The sequence below is a fragment of the Monodelphis domestica genome, chromosome 1 (genome assembly GCF_027887165.1).
Source record: "Monodelphis domestica isolate mMonDom1 chromosome 1, mMonDom1.pri, whole genome shotgun sequence".
NCBI classification, from domain to species: Eukaryota; Metazoa; Chordata; class Mammalia; order Didelphimorphia; family Didelphidae; genus Monodelphis; species Monodelphis domestica.
Window position 1 is genome coordinate 729,451,520 of NC_077227.1, and position 18,286 is coordinate 729,469,805.

Below are 18,286 nucleotides of genomic sequence, written 5' to 3' on the forward strand. Positions count from 1 at the left end.
TTGTCATATAAAAAGTATACCAAATCACTTGTTTTTTTTTTAATTTCCAACAACTGATTTTATTACATAGTTCAGAAACTTTCACAAGATGTTTAAAAAAAGCAGAAAATCTCAACCTAAACCAAAACAAAACAGAACAACTTCCCAAAAAACTTTACAACCACTTTCAATGTAGTTTTCTATTTTTCTCACTCAGCTCCAAACCACCTATTGTGTGCAAAGCGCATTGACTATGCATCTAAATGATAGATATAGACTATGAAATTCTTTATAGTATTTGTAGCAGCTTATGCAAGTGCAGGCAAATACAAAGCCTCAAGACAAATTGTACACAAACTTTACAATGTAGAATTTGAACTTAAAATAGGAAACAAAATCTACACAACTGTAAAAATCAAGCACAGATACCAGTTCTGAAACTTAGAAACCATGTAAAAGGGAATCTTGTTTTTTTTTTTCCTTTCAAGTGCTTTATTCTGCTTCAGAACAGTCAAAATGAAGATGTAAGCTTTTGTTGTTAGTTTAAATTATGTATGGGGTGTATGGGGTGCTCACGGAGAAGTAGTATCTCTGGTATGGAGGGCTTGTCGTGCCCTCCTAGGGCAGCTCTCCAACCTCAGACCCTCACATGACACCCAGCTCTCACTTGTGGCCCCTAGTAGCTGCAAGCATGCGGCAGCAGCCACAGCCAGGGCAAGGGCTTTGTGAGGGTATCCAGCAGGTTATAGACCCCTGGTGAACAAGGGCTTTGCTCACCCAGCATGTGAAGACTGCTTCAGCCAAACAGATGGAAGAAACCAATAAGAAAGTTCAACGGCTGAGAGGGCGACGCAGCAAAACACTGTGGAGTGCTTAGGGCATGTTGCAGCACAGAAGACAACACGTTCATCCAATGCAGCTGAGGAAGTCTCCAGGTGTAACGACTTTTTGTGCCACTGGACTCAGGCTTCCAATGCCGAGAGAGTAGGACTGTCTCTGTGCATCAACTTTTCCACTTAAATCTCCTTCACACAGAAGTGTTTTTGTGCACACTCTTCTACATCACAGATGAAAGTACAGAAAGACAATCGTCATCCTCAGTTACCAAGAGACTACTACTAAATTATGTACTCTGTAGATAGTATAACCAATTTTAAAAGTTACAAATAGATCAATGGATGTCCATCAGTTCATTTGGATTGGATAGACAATCAATCTATATCCCTGAAAACAATTCAGGCAAAACTGGAAGGTATTTCATCTTGTGCAACTTTTCATTCTTTTCTTTTTCTTTTTAAGCAATTTTTACTGATGGGCATTGTAGGGGGATAAAGGACGTGATTTATAAAATGGTTGGGCTGAATTATTCAAAATTAGGGTCCAAATAGATTTAATTTAAATTTATTTACATAATATAGAAAGAGTGAAGTTAGAAAATCAGAGGGAGGATAGGGTAAGATATCTAGCCTAAGCACTAGGTAATTTACTCTTAGCCCCTGACTCAAAAACTGGAAGGGGAGTTTAGTCCTTAACTGGAGAGGCCTCAACCCTTGTAGCCAAGGATCTGAGGATGCAGGGCACCTCTCTCAAGAGCTTTGATCTCTTCTAAGGCTAGTCTCTTCAGAAAATCCAGGAACAGAGTCAGCCATTTTCATTCACACATGTCAATTGAAAGGGAGAGATTTAAGAACAGTCACACCAAGTTCAAGGTCTCAGGTCCAGTCAGCAGATTCTTCACCAGCCCCCAACCTGAACTCAGAAATCCAGAAGAAGTTAAAGTTCTTCCTGAAGATCTATCTCTCTGAAGAAGATCTCTGAAAATCTCAGACAAATCTCAGACAATTTTCCCGCACAGGAAGTTGTAACTCCCTTTTAAAGACACTTTCCTTTTCGTCACTTCCTGTGCCTTCTTCCACTTTTTGAGTGGACAAATAATATTCTAAATCCTTGCTTAGGACTGAGTCAGTTGATTCTGATTTGTTACCCACTATTGCACACATGGGTCACAGTCCTCCCCACTCAAGTGGAAGTAGGGTATTTACACTTTTGGTGATTAAACCTAAAAATGGGCAGGGGAATTAATTCAATCTTCACAATCAGGGGAGAGTTAGTTAGTTTCATTTTCACAATCAGGGGAGTTAAATTTAATCTTTACAATCTCCCTGATGATCATTGGAGACTAGTCTCCCCATTGAACTTTTAACATAAGCATCTTTTTCCCCTAAAACTTTCTTCACTACAGCTATCTACAATATTACACTTTCTAAGAGGAAACTGCAATTGTTAGATAATAAGAGGTATGGTGAAGGAGGCACACATGCAAGACAGAAAGCTGAGGAATCATCTGTCAGTCAAATGAAAATTCCATTTTGGAATGTTACTAGGAAAAGCAGTTGGAGCCAAGCCAATTGTTGGACTGGGCAAAAAGGCTTTTGCTGACAGCCTGAGGTGAAAGAAGAAGCTAATTGTATCTCTGGAGCTTGAGTTAATCAAGTTGGAGGTGAGCTGGCTGATTTGAAGGAAGAAGAAGAAGGACCATAGTCCTTATTTCTCTCTCTGACTGACTCTATTTCAAGCTTGTGACAGAATTGCCATTTCCCTCAATATCCTCCAAACCAACACTCATTGTATATAATAGGGAAATGCTACTCCTCTTACCTTATCCTCTACCCTTTTCCTCTCTTCCCCAAATAAACTCTTACTTGAAAAAAGAAGAGAAAAGAGTATTTCCTCTGAAATATCATAGCTCACATTGAGTGACTTGAGGGAGACAGAGGAAAAGGGGGTAGGGGAAGCTGAAAGGCTTCTGAAGAGGGAGGAAATTGGAGGCATTGAGGGAGGAGGGTAGGCAAACTTTGATCTATTAGTTATTGAGTATCCATTGTAAAAAATAGACTCGAACTCTGGACTTCAATCCCCAGAAGTCCTTTCTCCACTGCCCCAGAATGCTTTGAATTCTCACGTGGGCCGAGATTGAGAAGGTATTTAACCTGATTGCAAAGGTTTTTGAGGTCTCTTTTGGACTTCCGTTTTCGGGCAGACGTGGCTCTTTCCATAATGTATGTGAGGTCTTGTCTAGGCCTCTCTGGCCTAGGCATGTTTTCCTTATCCTGTATTTTCTTTAATCCTTAATCTTCAATAAACCTCTAAAAATATAATACTCCTTGCAGAGAGAAACTAATTTCTACCTGCCTCAGTCTCCCCTAAATTTTAACTGTTACGCCATCAAATATACAGCCCTGTACTCCAGGTACATGATGGCTACTTTCCTCATTAGATTTGTAGTTATAAGCTTCCCTCATCTGGCCACCTGCAGGGCTCTAAGTGTTATTATACTGGTGAAGATATACCTCTTCTGTCACCAATTAAATTAGGAAATTCAGGTCTCAGGTCTAGCTAGAAGAATGTCTTCAATTTCAGAAAGTTTCTCAGGACTAATCCAGTTGTTTTCAGGAAACTGTACATCAAACTTCATGTAAAGATCACCTTTTTCAAAGGGATTGTGATATTGTGGCATTCCTTCTACTCCAACTACATGGACACAGTTCATGAACAGCCTAATTCAATTTCTTTGCCAGGTGGAAATTTCACCACAATTTGACAGGCATCTATGTGCTTAAATGTGAATTGAAATCCACATAGTGTTTCAACAAGTCGGATCTCTCTGGAACACCTCATGCTTTTTCTCTTTTAGCAAAAGAACAACATCACCTGTTTCCAATCCTGGGAACTGGTCTGCTTCTCCAGAAAAATGTAATTCTCTGTCCATGTTTCATGCCTTTGCCTACATGGACTTCAAGCATCTTCACTTCTTTTATCACCTTCTTTCCTTCACATTTTTCACTATGGTCTTTCTCATTAATTACTTCTCCTTCTCCATTACAATTGGAGCACTCACACTACATCTGCTTTACCATCCCAGGAGCCAGCTGTCTTATAATTATTCGTACACATTGTGTAAAGGGAACCCTTTCCTCCCAGGATTATGAACTGAACTTTCTTCTTGTCTGAGCCAGCCCATTAGCATAGCTGGAATGCTCCAAATAGAAACTTTGATTTGTTCCTGAGTTGTGATAGATCAGCACACAGGGAAAGGAAAGGATGTGGAGAAAGAGAACTATAAAAAAAGAGACTGTAAAGGAGATTGAATTCTCCTCTGAAGGTCTTTGGCTGGCAGTCTTTCTGTGATTCAGAGTTGGTGGCTTGGGTGGAAGACATTCTTGTGTACTAGTAAGATTAGGGTAAAAGGCTAGGAAATATTTTTCTATTTCCTTCCCTCCTTATTTCTTTCTTAGACTATATATTAAAATTGAATTGTTAAACACTAATATCATCCTTGTATCTTAAGGATTAATAATTTTATAAATGGCATCCACAATAATCTTTTAAAAACTAATATATTTCCAAACTAATTTCTAAATATTTCATTTATTAATATTACATTTGGTATGTAACATTAATTTTCAATATTACAAAGTCGACCCTGACATGCACTACATTTCTAACAGTTCCTGTCTTGTCACCTTCGCCATTGCAAGCACTGAAAAGAACATTTTTGCTAAGTTGCAGTTTGGTGGTTTTGCCATTATAAAGATCTTCTAAAGACACCTTGAGTGGATGCATCAAGTCCTCGCCTCTTCCACCATTTTGACTTCTATTTTGATTACCCATAAAACTGAACCATCTTCCACTAAAAATGTGAGAAAAAATAACATCCACTCCACTGTCTCTACCACTACCCTCTGAAAGGCCTTCTTTTCCAAAGAGATCAAATAACTCCCATTTCTCAGGGTTTGATAAAACTTCTTATGCAAAACTTATATCTTTGAATTTGTCCACACCATTTGGATTCTTATCAAGGGTGGTATTCCTAGGTCAACTTTGTATTTGCCTTCTAGAGTTCATTCTTACTGGTGCCCAGGGGAGGATGAGTCATCAAAGAGGAACTAGGTTTCAATAACAGCTAATAAATAGCAGTATGGAGGTAAATTATTTAAGATTAATGAGGGGGCATCTGGGTGGTTCAGTGGAATGAAAGCCAGGCTTGGAGAAGGGAGATACTGGGTTCAAGTCTGGCCTCAGACACTTCCTAATTGTGTGACCCTGGGTAAGTCACTTAACTTCCATTGCTTAGCCCTTACCATTCTTCTGTTTTAGACCCAATACACAGTAGTGATTTTAAGATGGAAGGTAGGGGTATAAAAAAAGATTAAGGGAAGTTTTCTGTCTCTTAAGCAGATATTACAAAGGGCATAGTAGAAAGCTCAATACTGTTTGGATGAAACTTTACAGTAGGAGGTTTGGGGAAATGGAAATGAGGTAGTAGAGATCAGAGGTTTGGAATAGAATTTGGATGATCATTTACAGGAGTGATTAGTTTCAGCTGAATTCATCACTAATTTTAAAGCATTACTCCAATTCCCATGAAGTTGAGAGATTGAGCTGAAGGCGAGTAAAACTATTGTGGGAGGCACATGGGCAGAAGCTCTATTGGGAGGGCATATTTATCAACTCTTTTCCCCCTCCAAAAGCTGGAGATTGGGCAGGAAAAAGGGCATAGCTAGATATGGAAATTGAAACTGCACAGTAGGAGAAATAAGTCACATTCCCCACTAACTTTCCTCTTCCTCAAAGGACAAGTATAGCAGCAAATAGAAGGCCTGAATTGAAAGAGGAGGGTGCTCTTTGAATCTGGTAAAAGATATCCCAGTTAGGAAATTGGCCTAGAGCAAGAGATAGAAGTTGACTTGTGCTGTCACAATGATGATGGTATCCACATATACTTTGATCACACCTGTTATTTATTTAGTATTGGTAATGCAGAACAATTAGAGTTTATAAACTATATATCATCTAAAATATAGTTATATTCTCTGAGTTAAATTCTCAGAGATTATATTTGAACCCATATGTTCTTGGCTATGTTCATCTCTCTTTCCATTACATCTTTCTTCCTAGTAAGATCAGAATCAAATGCATATTCTTTTGTTGTTGGTTTATAATTCATATTTCTATATTGGATCATGGGATTATCATCAATCTATAGGGAAAAGCAACTTAGAAGATTCAAATATGAAATAATATATTTGTGATTTAGAGATCTTTCAGACATATAAATATGAATTATTATTAATATTATTATTGTATATTCTGTAACCCTAAGTGTTGCAGATAAGGAATTGATGCCCAAAGAGATCAAAGGAGTTGCTCAAAGACCCAAGGGCTGTCACTACCCAAACAAAGATTCTTGTGGAGATGTTGTATTCCCATTTTCATTGTGGTTCCCACTTAATGAAATGCCTTACATCCTCTATCTCTCGGAATTTTCAATATTTCTTTGAGATAGGTAGTAGATACAACATTTTCCTATTTTTCTATGAGGAAATTTAGACTGGTGGAATTGGAGAGAACTCGTCAGAATTACACAAGGATGCATCAAATCCAACATTTTAGCTCACTTCTTTAAAGTCCAAGTAAGTACCTTTTCCATTAATGTCAGGTTTTTAAATTGAGCCTTTCCTAGACTTAACTCTCAATCATTAGCCCCAAAGAAGATAAACTTAATCACTTTCCCTTCCCTCAAAATATTCCCCCTTCTACTGATATTTCTATTACTTCTATTCCTAAGTTTCCTACTATTATACCTCTTCCTGCTCCTCCTCCTTCTTGTTATATAATGGTTTAAGTTTTGAAAAGTGTTTTAGAAATATCTCAGTGTATCCATAGGAAGACTTTTCAAGAATAGTTTTGGAAGATTTCACCATTTCTGACTGGTGAAACTTCCTCTTCTTAGTCTTTTTTTCAGATGACCCATTTTCTAGATTCCCCACTATTTTTGTTGCCTTCTGTCTACTTTCTAAATATTCTGTCCACTTTTAAGTGGACTATCCCCCCAAATGGCCATAATATCAGTACTGTAATAGAAATCCATATGATCACAGTATAACTATTATTGCTCTTCCTCTAAGGGGGAAAAGTCATGAAATGGAAAACATAGACATTTGGGGGTAAAAAAAAACAACAAGGTCCAATTCTTTTTTTTTTTTATATTTTAACTATGTATCTTTGATCTGGCAATTTTACACCTAAGGACCTCAAATCCTTTATCTGCAATATAAGGGAGTTAGACTACATGGCCACTGAAGTCACTGCCAGTTCAAAATCTATGATCTCATTATATTATGCTTTTATTAATGCAGTTTAAGACATTAGATTTTCTTAGCAGTCATTTCATAATATTGGCTCATACTGAGCTTTGAAATGCCTAAATCTTTCTTTAGATGAACTCTCATCAATTTCATTTCCCTTCTTTTATATGTGGGTCATTTTTCCCCCTTGCCTAATGGAGAATGTTATGTTTGGCCTAAAGAGATTCTTTGTCTTAGTATAGATTGATGAGTTCCATGTGCTTCAATAATTTAGAATTTGATGATCACATCCAGCATTTTGACTATTCCTATCCACTCCATCTAATCCATACATACATACTTCCTTGCATCACTTTCTCACCAAAATTTTTTGAGAACTTTGTGGCAGATGCATAAAATAACAATAATAAATAGGATAATGATAGAATTTGCTCCACAAATCAGTGATCTTTGCATAGTTATTCAACAAAGAATCACTTAATTAACTATATTTTCTAGAAATTTACTCATCAGAAATATAAATGTTTTAATTTTTGCAATCAATGTGATGGATTATTTTTTGGATCTTTGAATCATCTATAGTCTTTTGTCTTCATAACCAACCACATGCATTTGTGAAATGCCTAACTATAGCTACCAGGTAGTAATCAACCATGAAAGAGAAAAGCTAAAACTAGTAGACCCATATATTGAACACATATTGACTCTGATCATATTACCACTATACTCTTATTGAATGCCTATAGAAATTTTAGGGTTTGTTACAGTTACTTATATAGTGATAAAGAGAAGTTACTACTTTTGACAAATATCATGTAGTTCAATGGAAAGAGCATTAGATTTAGAGTCAGGAGTTCTTGCTTTGATTTCTGGTTTTTCTATTTATTATCTAAATGGCATTGAACAAGTCACTTAATATTGCTAAAATGGGTTCTTATGTATTAAATGTGACAATGGGAGATAATAATGTAATAAAGAGTGTAGGTATCGTTGATGTCTTTGTCCTCTTCTCTTTATTTTCTGCAGTTCTTTCCCGCTATCTACAACTGTTAGAATATTCATTGCTTCATGTTCATTGAACATATGTTTTATACAAGTTTTTTCAACATATTGTCTCCCCAATTAGAATAAGAACAGGCACCATATTTGTATTGGGGTCATTGTTATTGAAGTTTTTTTTTTGCTTTCCCCTTTATAATCTCAATTAACATGCTTTTTGACTCATTGACAAAGATTTCTAGTGTAGGGAAGCAATATAACCAGATGTGTGTTATTAGGAAGATTCATTGGTACCTCTGGGGGATTGGATTAAAAAATTAAGAAACTATAGGTAATGTCATTAGCTTGTCACCTATTCTCAAATCATAATCCCCTCTGCCATATAACTGGTATATCATCATCTGACCATTGATTTAAGAGTTCTAGTAAAGAAGTTCCAGGGACTGAGGGAAAATCATAAGATAGACAAATACCAATGGAAACAGAAGGGAATAGAGAAAAATCTCATGGTGCAATGGATACAAACATTAGAAAAATTATGACACAATTGAAAGTGCACTGGGATTGAAAGTCAAGAGATATATGTATAGACAATAGAGTTTTGTGGCATTAGACAAAACCACTTTGAACCTTAGTTTGGTCATTTTTAAGTGTTTTATTTTGTTATTTTTATAATATTTTATTCATTATATTATATAATAATTTATTTTATAAAATTTTAAATATTCTTTTTTGAAGCTTTACAATTCTGTGATCCTATTTCAATAGGTAAAATGTGTCCCCTCCCCATCACCATCACTCTGAAAAATAAACCTATAAAATAAAATCCTGAAGTTATGAATCTGAATAGCAACATTTGACAGTTCTTCTATGAATTTAGCCTGATATATTCCTCAGAGGACCTGTTTTTCTACCTTGGTATTCCTCTATCCTTATAGAGCATTGACATGTGAGAAAGATGAATCATACTAAGATAAGTTAAAAACATCAGTGCATAAAATGAAATTAAATGTCTTCCATTCAATAATCATATTATATACATACACACTATATTATATATGGAAAATGAGGGAAAGAAATTAGTAATTTCCTCAGGGAAAGAGGTCAATTATTGGCAGAAAAGAACCTATAATGTAAACTTAATTAATCATCAAATATTTATTAATCATGTACTATGTGAAAAAAACCTGTATCCACTCAAAGAGTACATATCTCTTAGGGAAATTAAGTTTCCTTAGAGAATTAACCTTCTCTACTTTATTTGGACTCCATGGAAGAAGATTCACATGCACTAGGTACCCCTCAGTACTAGTGTCCTGTTTTAACCAATTACATTATTACCTTACTGAAGGCAAGGACTATTTTATTTATTTGTTCACCCTGTAAGAATAAAATTTAATATCCAAATACTCCCAAGTATTATATTTAATAATATTTACAAATAATAAGTTGAAGTAAAGGAAAATAAAAAAGGCTACAGCAAAGAGGGAGTTAACCCAGCTCTGGTCATGGGGAAAAAGAGATCACAAAAGGTGGAGTTAGAGAACTTATGCAAGGACACCATGTGGAAGAAGGGAAAAGGATTCTGGGAGATGAAGTTTAGGGTTCAAGATTTCCTAATTACACAACCCCATATCTTAATACTGTACATGGCACATAATCAATAATTAATAAATGTTCATTGAATTGCATTGAATTGAAACTCAATGTAGCTTATTTAAGAACATCTCTATCTTTATCCATATGTATACATCTATGTACAAACACAGAAAAGCAATATAGAACATACCAAATAATTAGTAGTTATTGAATTAGTTAGTGCAACTATTAAGAAAGAAAATTCAGCATACACTTTGTTCCATTGTTCTAATCAAAATATGAGGAAACTAACATATATAGAGTTTTGCATTCCCAAGGTCCCGTTATAGCCAGTGGCAAAGGTAAGTTCTTGAAAAGTCATCTGCCTCACAATTGGGACTGTTTTCACTATACTGAAGAAGGATTGTAGTGGAAATGATTTGAAAATCATGTCACATATTGATGCTTATGATTTCTCATATTATCTAGATATCCAAAGTGGACTTATGGAATTCGTTAAAAATACAATTTCATTGGTAGTTGATATAAACTCCATTTGGGTTAATCATAATAATTCTTCACAGATTCCTTTACTATAATAGCCATTTCATTAAACAAACAACAAAAGAAACTTTAAAATGAAATGCTGAAATAATAAATCTGAAAACCACACTCTCAAATATTTGATAAGACTTTTACAAACTTGGCTTTTTCTATTTCTCAGCTTACATTGATGTAATAGAGACATGGATCATGGCATTTTCATGAAAGATTGCACTAACTGATCCATTAAGAATTAGAGTTCAAGTGAATAGGTATAGTTTCTTGCCTCAGGCAGAACAATACTTTTTTTTTTTTGCATCTTGGTCCTTAAGGAGTTTTATCTAATGAAGTTATTTTTCATATATTTTATACCATAGCCACAAGTATATATTTCATTGACTTCAGGAATTACTGGTGAAAAATGCCTTGAGAACAGAAGACTTGAAATGAAATTATAGTTATCTCCAAATATTCATAAGCTCAGGGTTTAAAGGTAATCAGGCCAAATCTAGAAATTTTATATATAAGGAAACTGAAAAACATACATCTGGAATCTGGTTGACTACTTTAAAAAAACAATGATAAATTTACAATTGTATTTCTGGAGGTACTTAGTGTGCCTTTCCTTATCTCACTTTTTTTTAAATGCTCCAGTTGGCTTTTCTCTCAATTATATGTAAAAACAGTTTTTAACATTATTTTAATGACTTTTTGATTCCAAATTAATTCCTTCCTCTCCTCCTTGAGAAGGCAATCACATGAATATAGACTATATATGCAAAGTCATGAAAATATCTTTCCATATTGGCCATGTTGCAAAAGAAAACAACAGATAAAAATAAAGGAAAAAAAAACATGAAAGAAAAATTTAAGTATGCTTTGAACAACATTCAGACTTGCTCACTTCTTTCTTTGGAAATGGATAGCATTTTCCATTAAAAGTCCTTCAGAATTTCTAATATCATTATATTGTTGAGAATAACTGAGACACTTACAGTTGATCATCATAAAATATTGCTATTACTGTGTGAATGATCTCCTGACTGTTCATTTTACTTTGCATCAATTCATATGAGTCATTCCAGGTTTTTCTGAAACATGAATGCTTTCTTTTGAAATATACTTTGGAGGACTGTTTAAATTACATCAAAGTAAGAATTTAGTTTCAGAGATCCCCTCCAGCTCAGAGATTCTGTTATTTTTTGTTTGTTTGTTTTATAGTATCTTCTGCAACATCTTACACAGTTGTCTAAATTCAGTAGCTACTGTTAAAAGTAATAGCTAGTGTTCTGATGATTAAAATAAGTGGGAGTCATAAACTGTGGCAGATAAAAGAGTGGTTGGCTTAAATTGTGACCACAGAAAATATTGTTTTAAGACAGTGTCTTGTTTTAAATCAAATATAAGGTGGTCGCCACGTGAAAATAACCCAAATATAAAATATACCCAAGTTAGCTGGGTTTTATAGAGATTTTAATTAATACAAATGAGGCATTAATGAAAGAGAGAGAGAGAAAAAAGGAAATAATGAGAAAAAGGGCTTGACTAGCCAGCCTAGGCCAGCATGAGCCAGCCTAGGCTGAAAACCCTAAGAGAGAGATCAGTCATTCTTTTATCCACTCACCACAAAATTTGTTCAAGCAAGATTCTAGTTTTCAGAGAGACACCAGCTGCCTCCTCCAATTCAGCTTTTCCCAGCTGAATCTCCCAAGACCTCCTTTTAATGGGAATTTTCTCCTATGTCACCTCCCCTAAGTTCTCACATCTACCAATCACAGTAGACATTTTTCCAAAGGACAGACCATTCTTAATTCACACCTGAGTAGACTTAAACTTTTAATTAAGTTCACACCAGAAAAAACCTCTGAGTAAGTTCTCACCTCTTTGCTCCTTGTAAATTCACAAGTTGCCTTACCTTTATAGGTACTTAGCACCCTTTTGTATTGGATCTAAAAATAGGCACAGCTTATGAACTTTTGCCTTATTATAAGTATGGGTTTAAGTATTTTTCATTATTCAGCAAGGAGTTTCTTCCCCTAAAGCACGCTTAAGTAGGGGTAGAGTAGAGGTCTCACATTCCTGATCTAAGTTCCTTCATTGTTTAAAATGGGGAATGGTTTTAACCAAGTGTTCTGAAGTAGGGTCTGAGAATTTTTAAGATTCACAGTGTGAAGGCAGTCAGCCAAGGAGTAGATGAGTCTGCTAGTATAGATTGGATATAGGATTCCTGAAAAAATAAATGCTTTGGTAGCTCTTACCACTCTTTTGCCTTAGAACAAATACTCAGTATCATATTTGACACAAGGATATTTTGTTTGTTTGTTTTATGGGAGAGGCTAGTGTGAAGAATAAATTTTCTCTCCCCTGATTGTAAAAATTAAATTAACTCCCCTGTTCATCTTTAGACTTAATCACTGAAAATGTAAACATCCTACCTTAAAGTTGTTGGGAGATCTGCCCATTTTTAGATTTAATCACCAAAGGTGTAAACACTCTATTTACACTTGAGTGGGGATGTCTGTGACCCATGTGTGCAATAGTGGGTGACAAATCAGAATTAAACTGACTGCCCCTGGGCAATCCTAAAGGAAAACTTCAATTGTGATTGGTAGATATAAAATTAGAAGGCAAAGGAAGTGATGCAAAAGAAAGTTTCTCTAAAAGGGAGATACAACTTCCTGTGGAGAGAGAATTGTCTAAGCCTTGTGGGAGAATTGTCTGAGATCTTCAGCTGAAGAAGAATCTGTTGACTTTACAGGAGACCATTTTCCTGATGAGGCTGTTTATAAGTCTCTTCTTTTGGACTGATGCGTGCTGAGTGAAAAAGCTGACTCATTTCCTGGATATTTTCTGATGAAACTAGTCTCAGGAGAGACCTACCGCTTGAGATAGATTTACCCAGGTGGCTTTGCTGAGGCTAGCTAAGGCCTATCTCTCCCTGCCCAAGTTGAGCTAGAGGCCAGGATACATTTCTTAGTGCTTAGGTTAGATATCTTACACTATTCTCTCTCTGATTTTCTACTTCATTCTTTCTATAGTTTGTAAATAAATTATAAGTAATTCTCATTGAAATAAATTAAATTCCTGGTGACCCCATATTCTTAAATAATCCAGGCCAAACTTTTATAAAAAATAACCCTTTCCCCCCCTTACAACAGCTAAATGGCTCAAGGAATAGAGAGCAAAAGTTAGAAACTAGAGCTACTGCATTCAAACCTGGCCTCATAAACTGCCTAGCAATGAGTCTCTGGGCAAGTCTTTTAGCATCAATTGTCTTGCCCTTAGGGACCTTTTGCCTTAGAACTGATACTCTATTAATTCTATGACAGAAGGTAAGGGATCTTTTATTTTTAAAGGAATTAGCTTGGGATGAGGGTGTGAAGATGGAATTAATTCTCTCCTATTCATTTTTAGATTTAATCACTAGAAGCATATACACCATATTTATACTTGAGTGGGAGGAGGTCTGTGACCCACATGTGTGAAAGTGGGTGACAAATCAAAAACCACTGACTGGCCCCATGAGCAGTTCTAAGAAAAACTATAGACTATAATTTGTCCATGTAAAAAGTAGAGGAAGGCAAAGGAAGTGACACAAAGAAGCATCTTTAAAAGGAGTTACAACTTCCTGTGAAGGACTTCTTCCTTCTTCAGAGTTCTGAATTCGAGTTGGAGGCTGGTGGAGAATCTGTTTATTGGACCTGAGACCTTGGAATTCATGAGACTGTTCTTAAATCTCTCCCTTTGAACTACGCTGTGGGTAAATGAAAAAGGCTGACTCCTTTCCTGGATTTTCTGAAGAGACTAGCCTCAGGAGAAGCCTGCACTCTTGAGAGAGGCTTCATGACTAAAGCCCTTACTTTATTCATCCCTGGGTCCTCAGCTTAAGGCTGAGAACCCTCTGGCTGAGGACTAATTAGGTCTGCTTGGATTGAGCCTGAGGCCAGAGTGAAACACTTAGAGTGTTAGGTTAGATATCTTACCCTAACCTGTCTCAGATTTTCTTTTACTCTTTCTATATTTTATAAACAAGTTACTAAAAAATCATTTGGAATTAATTAATTCCTGGTGATGACACTCTGATAAATTGAGGCCAATCATAATTTTACCCCTTACATTCTACCCCTCATAAAGGAAAGGGGAAGAGTGGTTCTATTTCTCAATGACTATAGAATGAATATACAAACTACAAAAGATCAAAATATCTGGCGTTTGGTTTGGTTTCAGTAGCTGTGTCCCAAAGGGCTTAAAACTGCATGTGTTTAAAACAGTGGTGGCTGGCTACAATATCAGCATTGGGATCTGAGATGTATGATGAGAACAAACAAGATAAGCCAAGAGAGAGCTTAACAGAGCCTATCAAATGTAGCCTGGTGTGAAGGCCTAACTAGAGATTCTACAAAGATACTAACTTTAGAGCCTAGTAGAATTATAGATAAGTGAAGGGAGGCTCATGTGGAATCTTTGAACAGAGAAAAGAATTTGCCGTAATTAGAAGTTTAGACTTATCTTTTAGTCTTCTGTTTTCTTGACATGTTTGCATCTCTGTGTGCTAAGTAGAATAAATTATCTCCTTGTTCATTGGGTCTGTAAGAGGAAAGTATACCTCCAGTTTGGAAGAAATGCTTTTTGTAACCCCTTGTCTTATTATATCTTCTAATAAATATTCCATCTAAAGGGTATTTAGAATAGAATGCTAACTGACTGACAATGAAAAGGAAACTCACCAATGGGGGCTTGTGTATGAAAATACCAGAAAGGTTAGCCCAGGAAGGATGCCTAACATGAATAAAGAAAAAAAATGCTTAATGAGAATTCACACTATCAATGCAAGAAAATGTCTGATAATTAGCCCATAATGTTTCTCTATAGTTATTTTTTTTAAAGGATTGAAATACCCAATTTGTTAAATAGGTTGGAAAATTCCAATAGACAGAGACCAGATGAAGATGCTTGAGAGGGATGGGATGTGTCCTGTAGGAAATTTTCAGAGGCTTTAGGAGAAAATAGAAAAATGGTATTAGCAAAGATCTATCAAGAGGAAAAAGTAAAACTCTCTAAGTCTAAAGATGTAAGGATAGGATTGAAATCAATGCAGAGAAATTTAAAGGAAAAGATAAAGAAATGGAAAGAGATATATAAAAGAAATCTTTCATCAACTTTGTGGAATACTTTAGTTATTTAATTGTCATGATTCATGTTTTTGTTCCTAGCTTAAATGAGAGATTGACCTAGCTTGGCTCCATAGTGTTCGATACAGGAACTAAAGAGAAAATATAATTAGAAACATGAAATTATTTCCTTTCTTGAAATACAAGTTAGGGATATACATTGGAAGATCCTGCACTCTATTATTCCTTATGCCAAGTACCGATATCTAGGGAAACATTTCCAGAACAATGTGTTGAAAGCACTGATTTATCTTATTGTTAATAACTTTATGCTGAAAGGGATTATAGACTTCATGCAATCTACTTCCTTTTTTACATAATAGAAAGCTGAGGCATAGAGAAAAAGAAGTTACTTGACATAATTCATAAGAGAAAGAAAGGAAAGATTCAAGATTAAAACTTATGCCTTGACTCTAAGTTTAGTGGTCTCTTCAAACATAGCTAGTCAGGCAGAGTCAAGATGGTGTCTTAGAAACAGCAAAAATTGATACCATTTAAAAATGTTTATTTAATTAATTTAGAATATCTTTACATGATTCATGTTTTCCCTCCCCCTCTCAGAGCCAACAAGCAATTCTACTGGGTTGTACATGTGTCATTGTTCAGAATATATTTCCAAAGTATTATTTGCAATATTTGCAAAATTTGTAAAGTCTACATCCCCAATCATATCCCCATCAAATCAAGTGATCAATCATATGTTTTTTTTTCTTCTATATTTCTGCTCCCACAGTTCTTCCTCTGGATGTGGATAGCATCTTTCTCAAAAGTCCCTTAGAATTGTCCTGGGTCATTGAATCGCTGCTAGTAGAGAAGTCCATTCTGTTCATTTGTAACACAGTGGATCAGTCTCTGTGTACAGTGTTCTCCTGGTTCTGCTCCTTTCACTTGACATCCATTCCTAGAGGTTTTTCCACTTGTAAATACCCCTCTATACCAATCAAAAACAAAGCACTTTGAGGGCAGCTGGGTAGTTTAGTGGATTGAGAGCCAGGACTAGAGATGGAAGGTCCTAGGTTCAAATGTGTCCTCAGACACTTCTGAGCTATGTGAGCCTGGGCAAGTCACTTCACCCCCATTGCCTAGCCCTTACCACGCTTCTGCCTTAGAACCAATACACAGTATTGACTCCAAGACCAAAGGTAAGGGTTTAAAAAAAAATCACTTCCAGGGGGACAGAAGACCAAAATCAATAAAAAAGAAAGAACTACAGGATCCTAGATTCAACTTAACAGGGATGTAGAGAAGGTTGAATTCTTGGGTATAAGGAAAAGAAAGAAGGAAGGTCCCAATGCCCCTCCCTCACCTACTGTACTTAGGCAGATGGTGGGATCTCAGAGTGAGGGCTACAACTGGGATGGAGTACCTTGCTAGCACAACTACTTGAAGCTCAGGGTTCTTACCACATCAGGAAAGGATACAGTTAGTGGAGAGGACCAAAGGAGAGGGCAGACTGGTTATAGCCCTCAGTCATGACACTTCCATCTCAGGTAACTGATGTGGGAAATGTGGCCTCAGGGCATATTCAGCTCTGCAGATCAGCTCAAATTGCCTAATCTGGTATACCAGCAGATGAGAGAAGAAGCCTCAAGAGAGCAGAAAAGCTTAAACTCACATAGTGAGCAAAGAGAGGAGCAAATGTACAGCCCACAAGGTGGGGTGGAGAAAATTATGAGTAAAAAACAGAAGAAAATAAAAAGAAACTGAAATTGAAAGGTTCTATTCAGAAAAACCACATATTTGGACCAGAGGTGGACCAAGGAACATTAAGCAATACTTCAGAAACTCCAGGTAACTGAAGTCAGTCTCTGGAAGAGCTTATTACTAGTCAGAGTTATAGGAAGTCACTTAGAAGACTTGTTCTGTATGAAGCATGTAGATAGTTTGTGATCCACATTCCTGGAGTCAGAATCACTGATGATATTATAGACATATTCACATGTTTAAGCAAAGCAATGAAACTGTAGTCCTTTAAGCAGAGATACTAGGGGAATATGTAGATCTGCATCATTTACTTTTGGCTTTAATAATTATTAAACTGAAATCTAAGATCCAGAAGTTTATTCAGATATGTAGAAAGGTCAAATGGTCAAAAAGAAAGAAAATTTTAATAAAAATACGATGCTTATGTGTAGATGGAGTTCTTTTTAATTGTGAGATATGTCATAGAACAGAACATATTATTTTGTCTTAAAAGAACTTCTTTGCTAAAAATGAAGAGTCCTCATGATATCACCACTCTATCACTCAAAACATGCAAATGTGAACTACTCAAGGACAAATCCATTTATACATATCCAACATAGAATTTTTCCGTTGTTACATGAGGCAATAAGGCCACATGCAATTAAAAATTAATTCCTGAGAGTTGTTAACTTAAGGGTCATTCAAATAATTTTTTAAGGATCTATAAATAATGTATTCCTTGCTAATTAGCTGCATCTACATTACCTTCACATTTCCTAGTTAACAACTAGCAGCAGATCTTTCGGGTAATTTAAACTCCTATTTGTTATTTTTTTTTAAAAAAGAGTCAATTATACAGATATGTTTTAGGAGACATTCAGGACTCTTCAAAACAGTCTTATTTGATGGAATAAAAATATTTGTTTCTATATTAATGAAAAGAGTAACATATGAATGGGAATGATTCTGTCTTGAACCAATCAGTAATCAGAGACCTTAGAGAACTTATCTTGACAAGGAAGAGGTGCTCGGTGTGGGTGTCTATTGAAAAAATACAAAGCAACATCAGAATCAATTTTTGATGAAATTAAGCTTCAGTTTGTCATATTGCAATACCTTCATCCATCAAACTTTTTCCTCTCTGCCTCTCTCCTTTTCCTTTCTTCTTTCCTTCCTTCCTTT

General features: G+C 35.8%; 1 pseudogene; it reads left to right on the forward strand.

The window, feature by feature from the left end:
- The first annotated feature begins 670 nt into the window (after positions 1-670).
- The window catches only part of LOC130457477 (RNA polymerase II subunit A C-terminal domain phosphatase SSU72-like), a 69,835-nt pseudogene continuing 52,219 nt past the window's right edge, over positions 671-18,286 (forward strand).